Source organism: Anguilla rostrata, chromosome 2, assembly GCF_018555375.3.
Source record: "Anguilla rostrata isolate EN2019 chromosome 2, ASM1855537v3, whole genome shotgun sequence".
Lineage (NCBI taxonomy): Eukaryota > Metazoa > Chordata > Actinopteri > Anguilliformes > Anguillidae > Anguilla > Anguilla rostrata.
Window position 1 is genome coordinate 16,439,623 of NC_057934.1, and position 18,428 is coordinate 16,458,050.

The following is an 18,428-nucleotide window of genomic DNA, read 5'->3' on the forward strand; positions in this document are numbered from 1 at the left end:
GAAGATTAACAATGGCATGACAGAGAGAGGCACAGGGAGCCATGATAATGAGAGCGGAAACTGGCCATAGGTTTTGACAAAAAGAAAACAGAAAACATTCTTCCCACTCATTACCTCACAATTATGGGTTTTAATGAGTGACCCAAAGGCATGCACTTTAACAGGCCGTGATTACTATTCGCAGAGAAAACAGAAACATCTCTCAGTTGAATTGAAACAAGTTCACGAATCTGGTGTGTGCTGTTCTACAGGGACTATTGCAGACAATTCACCAGCCAGAAAATGTTCTAATGTACAAGATCTGGTGGTGTGACAGATTTAGACAAACACAAGGTTGAACCTGTTGCTTAAGTAACACAAGCATGCACACACACACGCCTGGTCACTGAAAACTATTGTAATTCCATTGTATCCGTGTTCACACCGTTTCCTGGAATACAATATTTCTTCGGGGGAGGCTTTAACACAGTGTTAAGCTCTTCTGAGAGTACAATGTCAGCTGGACTGCTTAATAGATGATAAAATGGCATCGATTCAGTGTTGCCGTTATAACCAGATCCCCAGAGAGCACTAAGGCCTGGTTGAAACTTAATGCTGTTATTTGAAGAATTACCGACAGTAAAGTCTACTGAGGCTGCAAAGTTTTGGTGATGGCTCTTTTTGTGTGCTACACATGGCCACTTCTACACTGGTACACACTCATTATTACAAAAATGTGACCAAAATGGTACAATAAGTTCTGCCATTTTAATCATGTCAAGTTATAAAACAGTGTGAAGATGTGAGGTGGTGGCACCTCTCACTCTGATTTCTGTGGGTTAATTGACCCTGACGAGGGGCAGGTGTGTGAGTGCTATGGTACGGTGATGGCACCTCACAGGCATTTGTTCTGAGCCAATTGTCCCTGATGAGGGTCAGGTGTGGGAGGCCTATATCTAGCCCCTGATTTCTGGGGTTCAGCGCAGACTCATTGTTTGTCATGCTCTTGGTGTGTAGGGGTGTAAGAATCGACAGAAGTTACCGTATTAATCCTATCTGCCAGATTTGATCACTATTTAGTTTCTTCTCGAGCTGATTATCTCTTTGCGCTGGAGGACATTTTCCCCTTGTCTCTTTAGTTTTTCTTTTGTTTTCTACCCGCCAGGCTGCGAGTGTCCTTTTTCTTTTGTAAGTGACTCCACTCTGTTTTTCTAGTGGGGTTTTTCTTTCTGGGTAGCTACGCTGCGGCAGTGTTTCATTTCTTTTAGTTTTCTGAGCCCGCTGACAGAAGTTTCAGTGAGTGGAGGGAGCGATTACTTAGCTCTTTATTATCTGGTATTTCCCCTTCCCGTTCTATCGCTCGGCGATTTTGTGGTTACCCCTCGGGGTTAACTTTTAGATCCCCTCGGTCCGCAATTTCGTCCCACCCTCCTCAACCGTGACAGAAGACAATCAAGATTGATGTTTGAGAGTCACATACAAACAGTGTTTTGTTTATTCCATGAGAAAAGCAGCAGAATCACATGACAGTTCTACATTTTGCTCTGTACCAAGTATACAATTATCTAAGATATGTTTCACAATCAGATGATCTGTGTATCACCACACATTTATTATATACTTCAGCCAAAACTTTATTTGAGGAATGAAAAGAATCTTTTGACTTCCATCAAGTATGAAAGCCTTTTTTCAACAATGTTTACAAAAATCCCCAAATGCCCTTTCAGTTTACAAGCTAAATTCATGACTGACATTAATTCATAAGAATAGCACCAGAAGAGATAAGAGGTGTACAGCAGATTAATGGCTAGAAAACAGGACTTAAAAATTTACATCACCTTGCCTTACTTTAAAACCTTATGTTATGTGGTCCCCATAAGCAAGTTGCTTAACTCAACTTACATCAGGAAATATCCAGCATCCAATAAAAAAAATAATTTTACAAATTTTTTTTTTTTACATACAATTTTACACACTATCTACAGCATACTTTGGCAAGTAACAATAACTGTAAATCTAGGTGTGGAAAACTAAACAAGATCTTTCCAAAGATCAGTGGGAATCACCTTGTGTTCCAGCATTGACTGTATTTACACTGGCAGTGACCAAGCCGTGACCACTTAAGTGGGTGGGTGAGGCCGTGAAATTTAAAAGTGTAGGTATGGCTGTGACCATGGGCAGTTGTTGCTGTAACAATTTGAGGGGATAGGCATGGCTGCAATCAGCAAAGAGGTAAGTGAGGCTGGGCCCAGTTAAAGAAGTGGGAGTGGCTGGGCCCAGGCACAGGAGTGGGTGTAGCTGGGCCCAGTCACAGGAGTGGGTGTGGCTGGGCCCAGACACAGGAGTGGGCGTGGTGGTTTACAGTTGAAGGGTGGATTAGGCCAGGACCATTGCACTACAATGCATTACATTATGAGCACTTAGCAGTTGCTCTTGAACCGGATGAAGGGGTGGACTTGGTTAAATCCACAATGGCTGATATGTTTTCATGACCTGACCTGTGCTCTGGACAATGGATTGCTGGAGATAATGGACTGATTCAGGCCTAATGGATGGCAGCAAACTAAAAGAAAATTCAATAGCAGATCCTGGCCGGCCTATTTTGTTGCAATTCATCTGTGGTCACTATCCTCTCCTCAGGCTCTCCATAGTAAGACGATGTAGAACTTAAGGAGTACTGCATTCACTAGAAGAAGAAGAAACTTTTCTCTCAAGTATTACCGCTACTTATGAATAAGCAGATGAAAGAGGTGCAAGCAAGCAACAGGCAGGTCACGTATCTGCAGACCTGGGACCCCGGTGGCTATAACAAGATATAACTTCCGCATCCACACATCATGGCCTAAGGACGACGGAGCGGGTTCCCTGGAATAATTGATTTAGCAATTCCAGGAAGCGGCGTGGAGCCGCGGAGGCGGGCAAGATACGGGGCATATGGGCCGATGTAATGAAAAGCAGAACGTTCCCACTGCAATCTGTCTGACCCTTTGGCTTCTCACATCTGCCCTGCAGTCCACTCGCTGAGGGTTCCCTTGGAAACGTAAAACAAACAACGCAGGCACACCACTGGCCACCTCCCGATTCCTGCGTGGGTGGGGCCCTGAGCGAGAGAGAGACCGAGAGCAACCATTGGAGGAAAACTCCTCGAGCCCTACCAGATGTTTCACGTTATGAATGGAGATCTCATTCATAAAAAAATAAAAAAAATGTAAAAAATGACTGCGATAGATTGGCGACCTGTCCAGGGTGTATTCCTGCTTCTCACCCAATGCACGCTGGGATAGGCTCCAGCACCCCCCGCGACCCTGCCCGTGATAAGCGGGTATAGATATCAGATGGATGGATGGATTAAAAAAATGTATTAATATATTAATTATATTATCCTCTTTTATTAAAACATATGGGGGCATATACGCACAGACAGGGTGTTGGGTCTTTTTTTGTTTGTTGCTTCATTTCTTTCCCCCGTTGGACTGTTTAAAATTCTATTGCTTCCCCATAGTGCTACAATTTCAGCTTTCTCAAACTGAACTTTCTGTTCCACTGTGAAGGCTAATAAACAACCTGCTGTTTGAGACGGGCCTGGAAGAACACCAAAGCGGCTAACAGCTGCCCTTGTCTTCGTGACATGAACTTGACCCGTGCTCCGCTACGCACAGTGCAACCCATAAAGGCCTGATTTACAGCAGGGGGCAGTCTGTGGGAATGGGTGGTGACACTTTCACTGCAAGTCCTGCTGGGCTTCAAAGCACGCCCACCAAGTTCCATATGCATGGTTCACAAATCCTTAAAAGCACCATCCTGCACACAAGATGGTCCAAGAGATCGCAGTGGAACGCAAGAGACAGTGGTCACTGACTAATGGGCGCATCTGAAATCTTGCTTGGGTTCCCCAATCCTGCCGTTGAAACCTGAGTGAAACTGAAACCCTAAGACAAACTGTACATCACAACGACAACTGAGTAGGCTTAGGGCTCCCTCATTCTTCCACCCATTGTCTTGATGTAGACACAGGTCTTCAGTACTGTACAGGAAGCCTGAGGCAATGCTACTTCAGTGAAAGTCTGGCAAGATTTCAATTAGATTCAAGCTTGTCTCATCCCCAGGAACAAAGTAAGAGCGACGAGTAAATTAAATTGTCATCATCACAATTTGTTTTTTCTTTTTTATAAATAAACTGCATTTATTAACTTATTTTTTCCAGGGCAGCTGGCCTATACAGCTGACAATCTTGTGTTCTATTTTTACTAAACAAGATAAGATAAAGCAACTTGCTCTGTGGAGCGACAGCAGGGCGTCGCTTGAGAATGAATCGCAGGAGGTACAGGCCCAGTTCCTTAACCACTGCATTACGCTGGCCTCCATTAAGCAATTTAAATGGAAAAAAAGTATGCTTCAATATCACTATGGTGCTATTAAGCAAGACGTAATGGCATTTATGAATCTGAATCGCCACTGCCAGTCTCCCATCAGCTTTAATAAAAGCTTAAAAATGCTAAGTCTAAATGGCGCTCTTTGATGCATGCTACACATAAATAAATAAATAAATAAATAAATAAAGATCTGTTGCACTGAAGGTCCTGTGAAACGACTACTCCCTCTCAATATTTTGCCACTCCCAAGAGCACCGGCGGGCGACGGCGGGAACGCGAACGGCCCAGGAAGCAGGAGCGGAGGCGCGGCTCGCTCTTCGACCTGTCAGCGGCCCCCTCCCCGGCCCTTTTTTTGTCACGCTGTCAGAAGCGTGCGGGCCCTCAGGAGACGGCCATTAGTGCCGTGCATCAATCACCTGCTGTCGGAACTGTCGAGAGGTCAGAAAACCTCAAACCCCCCGCGCCCCAATTTCCCTCGCCCAGTCAAGACTCGTTCACAAGGACACAGAAGAATTCATAAAAATTGCCGATATTTTTTGAGAGCAAATCAAACTTTAAATGCAAGGCTGACTGCATCCCTCCAACAGCTTCCTCTCTTATTTATGTAAGCTTTTCTTTCGGAGATGAAAGCCGAGTCTGTTGGCTGACAACACGCGCTGGGTGGTTTGGCAGCCCGATAGCCCTTCTACCCACTGCGAGGGTTTGGGGGGGAGGGGTGTGGATTTGGGCGGTGGGAGTCCTCTGGCCCCGCTGCTGTCGGACACGGCCACGGAGGAGGAGGGAACTCCAGGGCTCGTTGCCTTTTTCTCGTGACGGCCACGGTTTGGGGAGTTTAAATGGCCATTGTTCGCCGGCGGCTGGCTGAATGAGAGAATGAATTGAAAACCAGCATTTCCTGACAGGAAGTGAAGTCCCACTGCGTGCCCTGGGCGCAGGGCCAAGCGTCTCCTCTCAGCTGGGACAGAGGGAAAAAAAGAGTCAAAAGAGGGGACGCTAGTGGGCTAGCCAGGATCTGGAATGGGGGAAGGGCGGGAGGGGGTGTCAAACTTAACAATGTTTACGATGTTGACCGTGAACACTGATGCCCTGAATGTGTCACTTGGGGTCACTGACAAACAACCCCAAGGGCCCTTAGTATTTATGGACACAATTACGCACAATTGCTGTTCCAAGAGTTTGAACACTTTACAGAAAAGAGAACTTTACAGTACAACACGTGAAACAGGAATCAATAAACATAAAAGGAAATATGATTTTGGGAAAAACACATAGCCAATGAACTGTACGAATTAATTCAACTTTATGCAGACAAATATATATTTCCCTCAAATCTGGCAGGTCACATTGCTTGATGTTTAATAATCATTTTATTTGACCCAGAATGCCACAGTAACTTGTTGAAGACTCATGCGTTATGAGCCATGAGAGACCACCCTCAGCACCCTGTTTCGCCTCTCTTCCCTCCTCTGCTCAGGGAGAGCTAGTTACTGTAAGTTACAAGCTCTCGTTATCCCTGCTGCCAGGATACGGGGGTCAGAGGTCATCTCTCCAGCTGTTTCCTCGCCCCCTTCCCTTGGAGAATCAGCCTCAGTCGTATCTGCCTGAGTCTCACAAGGGGAGGAGGGGGCTTTAGAGCAAAGATTCCATGGCTAAAAATGTGTCTGCAGCTCCGAAGCATTGTTCCCATGCGCAAAACTGCTTTAGGGAGATGGTTAAACTACTATGAAAAATATGACGAGTAATGCAAGACAGGAAATGAACCAAGTTTGGCAAGGCCCATTATGGTCCACAAGGGGAGGGCGTGATTCTGGCCACAGTAAATGTGGAGGGGTCGAGTTTTCAGGGAGGAATATCTGATGCACAAAACTTGGCTTGACGACAACTATTGCTGAAGGTCACATGCGGGGTATCAAAGCTGTTCCAGGCAGATGTTAAAACATTTTTTAACATTAATTAAAAGCCCTGATCAAATGAGGAATACATTTATGTAAGGTCATACTCACATTGTTCTGAGCTAATAATTACAATTTAGACATGCCTCTGATGAAGTATAATTCATAATTCTAGAATTCTCATTTCATCCAGAACAGATATTAAATTCATAGCACCTCAGAAATAACTGAAACACATGCAGAAAACAGAATGAAACTATGTACATATACATACTGCATAACCTCCTAGAATTATCATTCACAGGCACAAACAATTGCTGAGAACAGACAGACAGGCATAAATACAGACATACAATAACATACTGAGGGGGTGGTCATGTAATCTCCTTCATGTATGTATTTTTTAAGGAGAAAAACTCCCAAGTCCTTTAGGGTAGATAGTTTCTAGATGACTCATTGTGTCACAAAACATTAATGTCAGCCGTCTAGACGAGGGATTGACGGCTTCAGTACTTCAGGGCTCAACTCCTGCAACCTTCCTTTCAGTTAGCCACAAATGAGCAAAGCCAGGTAACTGGTTTCCTAGCCAAAACAACAGCCTAAATGAAGTGATCAAACCACGAGTTAGAAAACACTCAGAGCCTAATGGCGCTGAAAGAGCTGCACCCAGTCTTTTCCACGCACAGCGAGAGGAGAAGAAGCCACATCAACTGATATTTCAGCTATGTGCAGACATTCCAAGACATTAACTTCAGTCTCCATCCGAAACGCACTCCGTCAGGGGAAACAAGCTAAGACAGAGGTTAGAGCAGACCACAGGAAAATCGGCAGTACAAATCACCCACACCCCTGCCCCCACCCAGAAAAGAAAAGAAAAATAATAATAATAAAATGAAAGTCTGCACACACAAATCTTTAGCCCAGCAGACTGTTGTCATGCAGAAGAGATGGGAAGATTCTTTCAGAGCGAGGCTAGCTGGTCTGACCGTTTTTTGGCGAAGCTGCTATATCGATGGAAAAACGGCCCACGCGGAAGCTGTACGTCTTTGCGGCGGATCGTTACGGTTTTGAGTCCCCCTCGCTCCTCTGTTTTAAAAATCAGTCTTTCAATAGCAAGTGGGTTTTCAGACTAATTCCTCTGAGGAAGCATTTGATATTTCAACATTCTCGGACCCAGGTTTAGGATTTATTATTTGCAAAAGGGAGATAAAGAGCACCCACACTATTAAATAAACCAGCTTTCCTGCTGAGGAACATTAGATGTGTCTGTGTTATGATCCATTATGTTGCTTTTCTCTTTCTTAGCCACATTCAATGACTTGCAGAAAAGAAAATATCCTCTACTGTGGGGTACCAATCTTCACAGTTTTGTTAAGGATAATCATTCCTTATCATATGAGGGCCTTCAAATTTTCTACTTCTGCATTATCCAGAGTTATACTGTGGCGTTAAAAGTAACATTTCTCAAATAAAATATAATGGCAATGTCAGGAAAAGTGCGTAAGTACAGTCCCGACTTTGGTCTTAGGGGGTGGCGAGGTGGAAAGAGGAAAGCCTCTCCTCCAATTACATTTCGTGGGGCACCCAGCTGCCTCTCTGGAGTTCTCCTGACTGATCATCCACTGCTAATCTGCTTCCCCGTCTGCCTGAGTGACCCTTCAGGTCTCATCCATCCAGCCTCTCTGTTTCCAGGGGACCCGGCAGGCCGGCCGAGGGGTCGAGGCGGAGCTCCGATCCGCCCACCGCGGCCGGCGTGGCGCGGCCTTCCGCGGCTCGGCCCCGCGTGCGGAAAAGCAAACAGGCGCCCGCGCGGGCCAGAGGAATTTTAATTACTTCCATGACTCCCGGGTTACCTGCCAAAAGCCTGGGACGGCAGAGGGAAGGCAGAATCGCCAATTACTCAAACTCCGAGGAGGCCCCGCCCCCTCCCCCGCCTCTATCGAATCAGCCGCATTAACGAGTGACCTCCGACGACTCGGGCGGAGCAGACGGCCGCCTCCCTCCGCCCACTGCCCTGACGCGTCATTTCGCCTCAATCCCTCGGTCTTCCTCACTGTAAACAAACTGTATAAACACCGTCCGGGAGAGGGGGCCCCGATGTCAGGCGGATCGGATGCTCTTTTAATGATTTATCGCGCCTAATGAATGGAAAGGCCCTTTAAGAGCTTTCCCGTCACAAACCGGGTGGTCTTGAGGGGACGTGGAAAAGTGCTATTTCAGGAACCACGCTGAGCAGACAGGCAGAAAATGCAGTGAAAATGAATTAAAAGGAGATCTGTGGAGCTGTGTCAATAAATCCTCTTTTCAGGTCATTTGAATTAACGTTAAAAGTTGTAAATACGTTTCTTATGTGCCCTAGTAAGTTTATGAATGGATGCAAGAAAATGGAGAAAATAACACAAATAAAAATGATGAAAGTTGTATTTACCCAGGTCTGGCAAAAGAAAGTACAATTTTTGAATTAAGAAGTAAAAAAAAAACTTGTAAACAATGAGTAATTTGTACAACCGTATCTCAGAATATATAAAATTATCTTGATATTTCCTGATTTTTTTCTTTATTAAATAAAGAGTTAAATTCAAAAGAGTGAATTATTAGCAGACTATAAAACAATTGGTGAAGTTCTAGATGGAACTCATCCAAAGCACAGTCTCTTTTCTGTTCTTCTCATCTTGGCTTTATAGCTGAACACTGGACAAATCTGAATTACATCACTTTTGCTGGAATACCATCAGCAGTCCATGGACTTCACTAGTCTATGCAAAAACGAATGCTGATTCAGTCACGTAACACAAAAATGAATTCAAAATGGAACAAAATGAATTCGACAAAAGCGTACCCCAATATCAGTATTGAAACAATACAACAAGAAAGAACAGAACTCCACCAGGGTTTCAACTTCCTGTCTTCTTCCTAATTCTTTTCTTTGCAATATGCTGTAAAAAAGAACACGCAAACACACGCCGTATAAATGTTTAGATTGTGAACTCTTCTGGACTGGTCGTGTTTGTTATCCCCCCTTCTACTCCCTCCCTCCCTCCCTCCCTCCCCTCCCTTTCTCTCTCTCTCTGTCTCTCTCACGCTGGAACAGCTGCTCAGGAAATGACGATGTTAGGAAAAACAACAGCCAATGTGGCTGCGCAATCAATAACTCGGGCCCCAGCTGGACGAGCTCGGAGGAGTCTGGCGAGGGCGTTCCCGCTCGGGGAACTGACAGCGCACGCTGACATAATGCACGCCTGCCTGGACCCCGGAGCTCTAACGCAACAAGAATTCACTAAGGATCTCGAGGAGCCACGTCTGAAATCACAACCAGATTGTCGTGTCACTGCTCCCACACCCTCTAAGCTAAAGCAATGGCCGCTGAACCATTTCGGGGACGCCTTCTCTTAAGCATGCTTGTTTGTTTCTTATCTATACACAGTGCGAGCAATAGGCTGTTGCTAATTCTCCAGTGATATGAAGTGGGTTTAATCTGCAATAATCCTGACTGAAGTTAATCCATCTCTCCACATAGTTATGTTTTTCTTTCCCACCTCAAAAGTTAGTGACCATTACGTTTATTTGTCACTCAAAACTTTTTTTTTTTTAAATCGGCATTTATATTAGGAAAATAATTGCTCATGTAAGCTCAGACCCTAAAACAGCACTGGGTAATGAAAACCTGAAAGATTTTTCACATATGGCAACATACTAATATGGTATTTTATCATATATGTCCATTTACATTGCTTTGAATTCTCTTCCTGCAGTAATTCCTGCTTTGTAGAAGGTTCTGATATTAATTTCCTGGTGGACCCTCCCTCACATGACTATTCCATACTGGGCCCAGGGAGTAGCCTGACAGAGAGCCATATAAGACTGAGTCTACCCTTACAACAACAACACGTAACCTAGTCTTTAGTTTCATCTAGGCAAATCCTACTTTTTCATTTTCAAATCCCATCGATTCATTCTGACTCATTCCAGTTCTCTCACATACAAAAACAATTTCCCAATTCCCAAGTTTCTGAAATCAGTTCCATAACAGTCAGAATTGCTCCACACCCTGTCGTCAACAGCTGGAGACTGAACGTTTCTCTTTGCTGGCATCTTTTATTTATACTGTATCGAGTCAGCAATGTACATATCACAAACGCAATAAAGCTAACACTAAGCAGACAACATTAAACATTTGTTCATTAATGCACTGTTGATATAGGGTACTGAAATGAACAAAACAAAAATATAAACTATTAACATAGCTAAGAGAACATAGCTGTCTAACAGATAAAAAAATAAACATAGCAACAGTTGTATTATTCATTATCATTCACACACACACACACATTTATGGGACACATCACATTAGAAATGGATATGGACTATCTATTGTTACATAGGAAGTGGCAAAGCCCGACAAGTAACATCCTCATTCCTGCCCCCTACCCCCCTTTTCCAGTTTTCAATCAGAGAATCTGTAAACCTTGCAGATTTTCACAGGATATCCTGCTGAAACAGCCTTCACGTATGTTACAGGGGAGAAAAGAATATTTTTTTCAAAATCAGCGAGCGTAAAATGAGGAGCCCCAGAGCACCATCTAAAAATCTTTTTCATGCCAAACTGCAACGTATCCTGTCCTTGACAAAGGCAGCCCTGTACCAAAAAAGCATGAAAAGTTCAGACTATCATAAAAAGTCTTATCGGGACCTAAATGAGGGGGTTTTGATCTTTGAAGAGAAAGCCATTCCATTTATCACAGATGACTGAATGCGAATGAGCACTGTTTACTGCACGGTGAACAAAAGCCTGGAGTTCAGATACAGGTTCAGCACTGCAGACTGTTCGTAAAGTGAAAAGCTGGAATGTGCACTGAAAATGTACTGCAGCCTTTGTGTTGTAGTAATAAAGAGTGTGGATATCTTCAAAAGACACCGTACGAGGAGTGTTTTAATTCACCCTGTGCCTGTGCATTAATGTTAATTATGTATAAAATGCATGCCCTCCGAATAAAGACAACAGAATTATGGAGCTGGAGTACCGACAGCTTGAAATACCTGGAGGTCTCATTCAAGTCACACTATAAAAAAATGTAAACAAACTCAATGATTTCCAGATGCAACCGAACAGGCGTGCATGAACTGCACTTAAGAAATTTCCACCATGTCTGTTTAAGATGAATCAGGATGTGGGAAGAAAATGGGATCAAAACCATAATTCAGATTAATTAATTCTGAGAAATATCGATTACAAACTCAGAGACTGAACTGTATTTCGTTTGATGCGTAGACATGGGTGGGTATCCATGGGGGGGGGGTGTATATGAGTGTATGGGTGTTGTGTATGACAGTTGTGGGTCTATGTGTGCACGTGACAGTGTGTGGGGACGGGATTTAATGCACATGACTATGTGCCCATGCATGCGTGCGTGTGTGAATGAGTGAGTGAGTGCATGACTGTGAGATTGTGCATGTGCTTGTGCACAGGTTTGTGTGCACATGTGTATGCGTGTGGGGGTGGGGGGGTTGTGGGGAGTGGTCAGGAAGATGTGTGTGTGTATGGGAGTGTGTACTGAACGGGAAATCAGCTTCAGGCCTAGTTCACAGAGAGGCTCAGCAGAAGGGGGGGAGGGCGGGGTGCAGGGAGGTGTGTGTGTGTGTATGGGAGTGTGTGCTGAAAGGAAATCAGCTTCAGGCCTGGTTCACAGAGAGGCTCAGCAGAAGGGGGGGAGGCGGGGTGCAGGGAGGTGTGTGTGTGTGTATGGGAGTGTGTACTGAAAGGGAAATCAGCTTCAGGCCTGGTTCACAGAGAGGCTCAGCAGAAGGGGGGGCAGGGAGGTGTGTGTGCATGTGTGTGTGTGTATGGGAGTGTGTGCTGAAAGGCAGATCAGCTTCAGGCCTGGTTCACAGAGAGGCTCAGCAGAAGGGGGTGGGGGTGGGGGGGGTGCAGGGAGGTGTGTGTGTGTGTGTGTATGGGAGTGTGTGCTGAAAGGGAAATCAGCTTCAGGCCTGGTTCACAGAGGAGGGGGGGGCAGGGAGGTGTGTGTGTATGTGTGTGTGTGTGTATGGGAGTGTGTGCTGAAAGGCAGATCAGCTTCAGGCCTGGTTCACAGAGAGGCTCAGCACTCAGCAGAGGGACTCTCTTCCCCCGACCTTCACCTGCGAGCAAGGGTGTGGCTGGCTCGCAGTCAGGGCTCAGAGGAGGAGGAGGAGGAGAGGGAGGAGGCCTCCCCTTGTCCGACGTCTCCTTCCTTCCCCTGGGGTCTTTCACACTGGAGAAACCCAGAAACACCCACTAGTCACAATAAATCTCCCCTAAACCGCAGACCATGAGCTGGGCTCCAACATACTCAAAAAAGAAAAACACTCCTTGGCCAAAAAGGCAGCTGCTCTTCATCCAATCATTCCTCTTACTGCTCTTTAAAGAGAAATGGTATCACTGTTTATTGGGAATAAATATTTACCATATTATAACATAAAAAGGGAATTCTACAGGTTATCTAGAAAATGTACAGATGTACAGATGGGTGCACTAACATACACTAAAACAACTAACAAACAATTAATACAACTTTGTCTTGTGTTACATAGTGTATAGACAGTCACAGCTGAGTCCCGTTAATCTCCTTGCTGAACACTTCAACAACCAATCTATCAGACTTCTCCATCCATGAAAATATAACCCTGTCAATATCATGATCCTCTTATCACAGCATCTGAAATATGATCTAAACAGCAACGAGACGTTAAGCCCACTGGTTCACAGATAATGCCAAATGCATTTTTTCCCTTTTATTTACAAAATCTCCCGACATTAGTTTCAGAATGTCACGGCCCATCTAACACACCTTTGACCTTTGTCCGTTAACAGAAATGTGTTTTTGCGTATTCATTTACCGCTCTTGACAAAGCCGAGCCCTAGTGCATTTGGTTTAGCTTAGCAGTGTTCTTCACTCTGAATTCTCAATCAGGCAGTGTAAAAAAGGAATACTTTTCCCTCTTCTCCAAACCCTCAGGGTAAGGAATATCTGAAACCCCACGTCAAAAAAGGCAGTCTTAGAGAATCTTGCAAAAACAAGAGAATTCGATCATCCTGCTAGCAACTGAAAACTGATTTCACTCTGAAAGTAAATAAATTCACGTATAGTGTTGTTTTTCCACAGGGTGAAGTCTAAGTGAACACAGCTGTGAGGTGACTTCAGCAGCTGGAACCGATGCTGCTGGGTGACATAATTGCAGGCGGCCCTGCCAAGCGATTTAACTGGATTGCGTCGAATCGCCATTACATAAACCGGTCTGATACGCAGAGGGGCTGGCAACACCCTTTTTGTGCAGGGAAGTCCTGCCCCCTTCCCCCCCCAAGGCCCAGAAATCAACACAATTTCAGATCATTAAATCACCCTTGATAACAGACATTTCATGTTCTGATAGATGTGTTGCGATTTGAGGTGGTACAGCTGGGTCAGCAGATGTTGAAATAGAGGGAGTGGCATTCTGACTTCTTGAACTGAAGTCAGCGCACACAGTAAAGTACCTAAGGGATGCAGTGCTGAATCCATGTGTGTTTGTGTATTGTCCTGTACAGTTACTGTGAAATGAAGGGGATACTTGTATGTATCCTAATTATAGGGTCAATCCTATAGCAGTGTTTGGGAGACTCAAAGCTCCTTCCTTTGGTAACAGGTACGTACAAGCAAACCTAATAGTTTCCTCAATGCCTGAAATTTTAAGCATGGTACTCAGTATTCAGTTGGTGTCAGATGTTGGTGGTGATTACTAATCCTACTAATTACTAATAGCACAGCAGACAGTGACAGCCATGACCATATGAAGGGGCACACAGCACACACTGCATGTATCTCTAAATTATGATGTCTGGCAGGCCCAGCTAAATTCCAGCTGTATACAATGAGCCACACCTTGATACTTAGCGTGTCAGCTTTCATATAAGTCCATTGCCATTAGTCCATAATGTACTTTGAAGTCAAATCATTTGTGAGGTCAGAGTAATGAAATATTAAAAGATGTAACAAGGAGCTGTTCGGTATTTTGTCCTGCTAATGCACTGGGATTCAGTAGTGATGCGCTTCATGGTATAAAATCATGACTGTAGCATTGTCAACTGTAGCATCGCCTGGAGAGGAAGAGTTTCAGGTAGCATGGTTGTTCCCATCACTGCCTGTGACAGCACCTCTGTCTATGCCAGCCAAGCATGAAGACTTCCAATGTAATGACTCAGACTCAGCTTGTGGACCACAGAGTGAAAAAGAAGTGACAGGTGGCAGAGTATACTTCAGAGGACACAAATAAAAGATAACTGTAGTGATGGGATGTGCTTACGGAAGCCATTTGACATACTAAATTCCAGAAAAAATAAAATCTGGAATAAATATTGATTAGAAAATTTAACAGAAATTTCATTCCTCCATTGATGAACTGAGTAAAAATGTGATGAATTGTTGGCCCAATATGTTCAAACATATTATAATGACGATATATACTTCATAAAGCAGAGCATTTTTTTGGATTTTAACAACAGCCAATTATGAAAATTCATAAAGACACATGGAACAAAACCATAAAGTGATATAACATAAATCTTGCAAGGAGAACTGAGCAATGTGACTCAAGTCAAATTCTAAATAATGCATTTATATTTTGGAGGACCAACTAAGTACAGAGTAATATTTAAAAAAGGGGGGGGAAAGCACAATGGGATTTTAGAGTTCTTGGGGTGGGGCCTGCATAAATATTTGACTTCCATCCCACATTTTGGATTTAAAAGCAGAGCAAAAGTGTCTGTAACCCTGGCAGTAAGTGCTTTGGGAATAGGATATATTAGTGATTTACGCTTTTGCCTGGAGACAGTGTAGCTAGCTAGCCAAGCTGCATTTTCTCATCTTAATAAGAGGAGCTATCATGATATCTGCAGTTCTCATCTTGTGCTATCAGTTAATCTAAGCTGAATGAATCTTTTCACAACCTGTCATACTGATACAGGTCATGCACAATATTCACAGAAACCAACAATACTTATTTTATCCAAAAATCACCTTTCCTTTTTGCATTTCAGTGATGATCTCATTTACAATGTCAGGAAATTCAATTTTATTGATCGGATTATCAGCTGGCTGATTACTGATGGACAGCAGCCAGTGAGTGGTTAAGGGACTATTGAAAACACATCTGTTTCCATTAAGGGAGTCCCCTCAAATGCACCAACAACACTTAAAGAATTTAACATAAATGCAAAACGTATGTGTTCCCTGCAGTAAACCCCAGAACAGACTGAACCCTTGCTCCGCATTGACCAAAATCACTTGGACTGAATTAAAAAAACACAAATGAACGAAAAACTAAATGATATAAACCCAGATAGCCAAAGTGTATTTCATCACAAACTGAGAATTCCTCACACAGCACATTCCCATCTAAGCTCATTATTTTTTTCTGTGACTGTGTGCTCTTCTAAGTGCACACAGAGCTAAGGGTGCAAGCATTGAAAAGGGAGTGACCCAGCCATCACGTGAACCGAGGGCTTTCACTGCATGCTATCTGGCCATGAAAGAGGTGCATTCATCCAAAATTTCCATCAGCTGAAAGAAAAAAAAGTCTGCTACTTAATGTCTCTTATCACTGCTTAAGCACTTGTCGGTAAACAGAAACCTACAAAAGAAAAGCCCCTACTTTTATTGGATCTCTCATCCGGATGACTAACAACTCCGTCCTCTCACAGGCACCGATACAGGGGAAGAAAACGCAGATACTCCACAGGAAACAGGTTTTGTCATCTGTTGAGAAGGTAGTCTGGCAATTTCTCTTAACTGAAATCCTATATACATAAAGCTTGGATATTGCTGACAATTTCACACCTGAGAGCAAGCTGCACTCCATTGAGCCATGAATAGTTAACAGGCTGGCTTTTCCAAGGAGAGCTGGACAGAGCCAACAGACCGGGAAGGAGAGAAACGGGGGCTTTCCTGCGGTGAGACCATCTGAGACTCACCACTGAGATGCAAGAAATGATTCAGTCCATAGAATGCATTATTTATGTACCATAGAGGATCGCTGAGGTTCTGACCATCCTATCTGAAATGCTATTTGCTGGAAAGAAAGGAATGAACAGACATTTATTTTCAAAGTCTGAGAACGTTTACCCTCGCAGTTCACACAATGTTAGCTTAGTTTTGCTGCAGATTCAATATGGACATCCTTGGCAGTTTTTTCTTCTGACTCAATGAATTCAACAAGGTAATTCATTTTAAAGCACCGAAAAATAAGCCACCTTACTGGTATCTGCAGATTTAAAAATGGCCCTCAGCCAAGTGCCAGTCAACCGTCTTATCGGGAGTCCAAACGTACAAAATTCTGCCACACTGCTCGGCCAAACCACACGTTCTCACTAACCTGGAAACTATTTTGGAGTCCGTCTCTCAGCAAGCGGGTTTCACCTGCCCCCAGTGTAGGACGAATCCTCCCTAGCTCCTGCTGTCCGTGGCTCCTGCTCTCCCTCCGGCCTCCCCCTCACACTGTGAAGGCGAGCAGGCCTGCTGGATCTGAAGAGGAGTGATGGGAAAGGGCTGCTCCCCGTCCACTCCTCCTCTTTCTGTAACGTGGCCTGTTTAATCTCACTGCACGCGAGGGGAAAATGTACCGAGGTCTTTATTTTCAGGACACGGAGAGCAGGCTGAGGTGTCTGACTTTCCTACGTCTGTGGGTGGGGGGGGGGGGGGGGGGGGTTATAATCAAGCTGATTAGAATTCTCATAGCACATGCAGGATAGTGAAGGGCTGTGAGAGTTCCTGTCCATTGCTCTTTACTGTTTTTGGCACTGTGTGAGCAAATTTTGATCGAGGAGATTAATGAGTAATGCACCTAACACTAGGCTGAGGGTTCAGAGGCCTTCTGTGAACCCCCCCCCCCCAAAGAAAAATGCAGAATCACACACACACACACACACACACACACACACTTTTCCACAACTATGAGTGAAATTGTATCGCTTCCTTCAGTTAGAGAATTTGAACAATGGTCCAAGAACGCTAGCAGAGCAGCTGTTTCCAGAGTGGACTGACCACGTACTGGCGCCTCCCCCCCTCCCGCCTGCACACATCTCTCTTCTTTCAGCTGAGCATTCCCCAATGGAGACGCTGACAAAAGTTCCAGAACTGGAAGGCTCTGTGCCCGGCACAAAGCCTTGTTAAATACCTTTTAGAAAACTGTATAGGGGCTCTCGATTTTTTCCCGAGATAGGCACTGGATTTAACATATTCGGCTTCTATAAAGGGGGGCCGCCTTTCTTGACCCAAAATGGCATGAATACCTGCAATTAACCTTTGTGTTCTGTGTATTAAGCCCATTTGAACCTCTTAGCCTGTGTTAAATATACTCACACTATTGGGAATTATGGAGTAGGCTACAGTGGCAAATCAAGAAAAAAAATATATTTCTCCCAAACATTATGAAGCTCACTGTATATATGTATCATGTTTATTAGTTGAACACAAACCAAATCTGATACAGATATAGTGACTAGTCATGCAGTACATCTCTCAGAAGTGTCATTTCTCTTTTAAGTTTAAAATTTTAAAACTGAGCACAAAGGTTAAAACTGCCTGGTGCCACTGTTGAAAACCAAGACAGAATGAGAGCATGGGACTCCACAAACTGAATCCCAAACAATTAAACTGGACCTCTGATAATGAAATAAAGTAAACAATGGCCTGTTATCCACATACATGTTTACGAGTTTACGAATTCCTAACAAACAAAATGGGAGCAGAACAAAATAGAGAGATAAATTAATGAGAAAGGACCTTAAACTCCACAATTTCACAATGTTTCTTAACTGTCTATTTAATATCTAAAGTAAAAAGCTTTTCCCAGAAAATTGAACAAACAAAACTGTGGTTGTTGTGCCAAGAATGAATGTAACAAGCACAAACCACTTTGCATTTTGTTTGAATCATCCTCTAATGAAGCAAATATGTTACTGATCTCAGTTTGTCATTATGTTCCAGATCCCATGTTTTACTCATGCTCAGACACGGTCTCAACACTTGTATGCATTACTTGCTTGCTTATTGGCCTCAGGAAACACATGAATCCAAACCTATCAGAAAACATATATACTGTACAATGAGTTTTTCCTAGTATTCACCCTGCACATACAATATATTGAACATTAGAAACTACATGTTACAAA

The 18,428-nt window shown here is 43.8% G+C and overlaps 1 protein-coding gene across 1 annotated transcript in view; it reads right to left on the minus strand.

Annotated features, from left to right (window-relative positions):
- The window catches only part of LOC135247400 (gamma-adducin-like), a 54,025-nt gene extending 37,244 nt beyond the window's left edge, over nucleotides 1-16,781 (minus strand). Inside the window, exon 1 of the mRNA XM_064320805.1 lies at nucleotides 16,631-16,781. The gene's annotated coding sequence lies outside the window, so the exon portion shown is untranslated. The remainder of the gene's footprint in view (nucleotides 1-16,630) is intronic.
- Nucleotides 16,782-18,428: the final 1,647 nt, after the last annotated feature.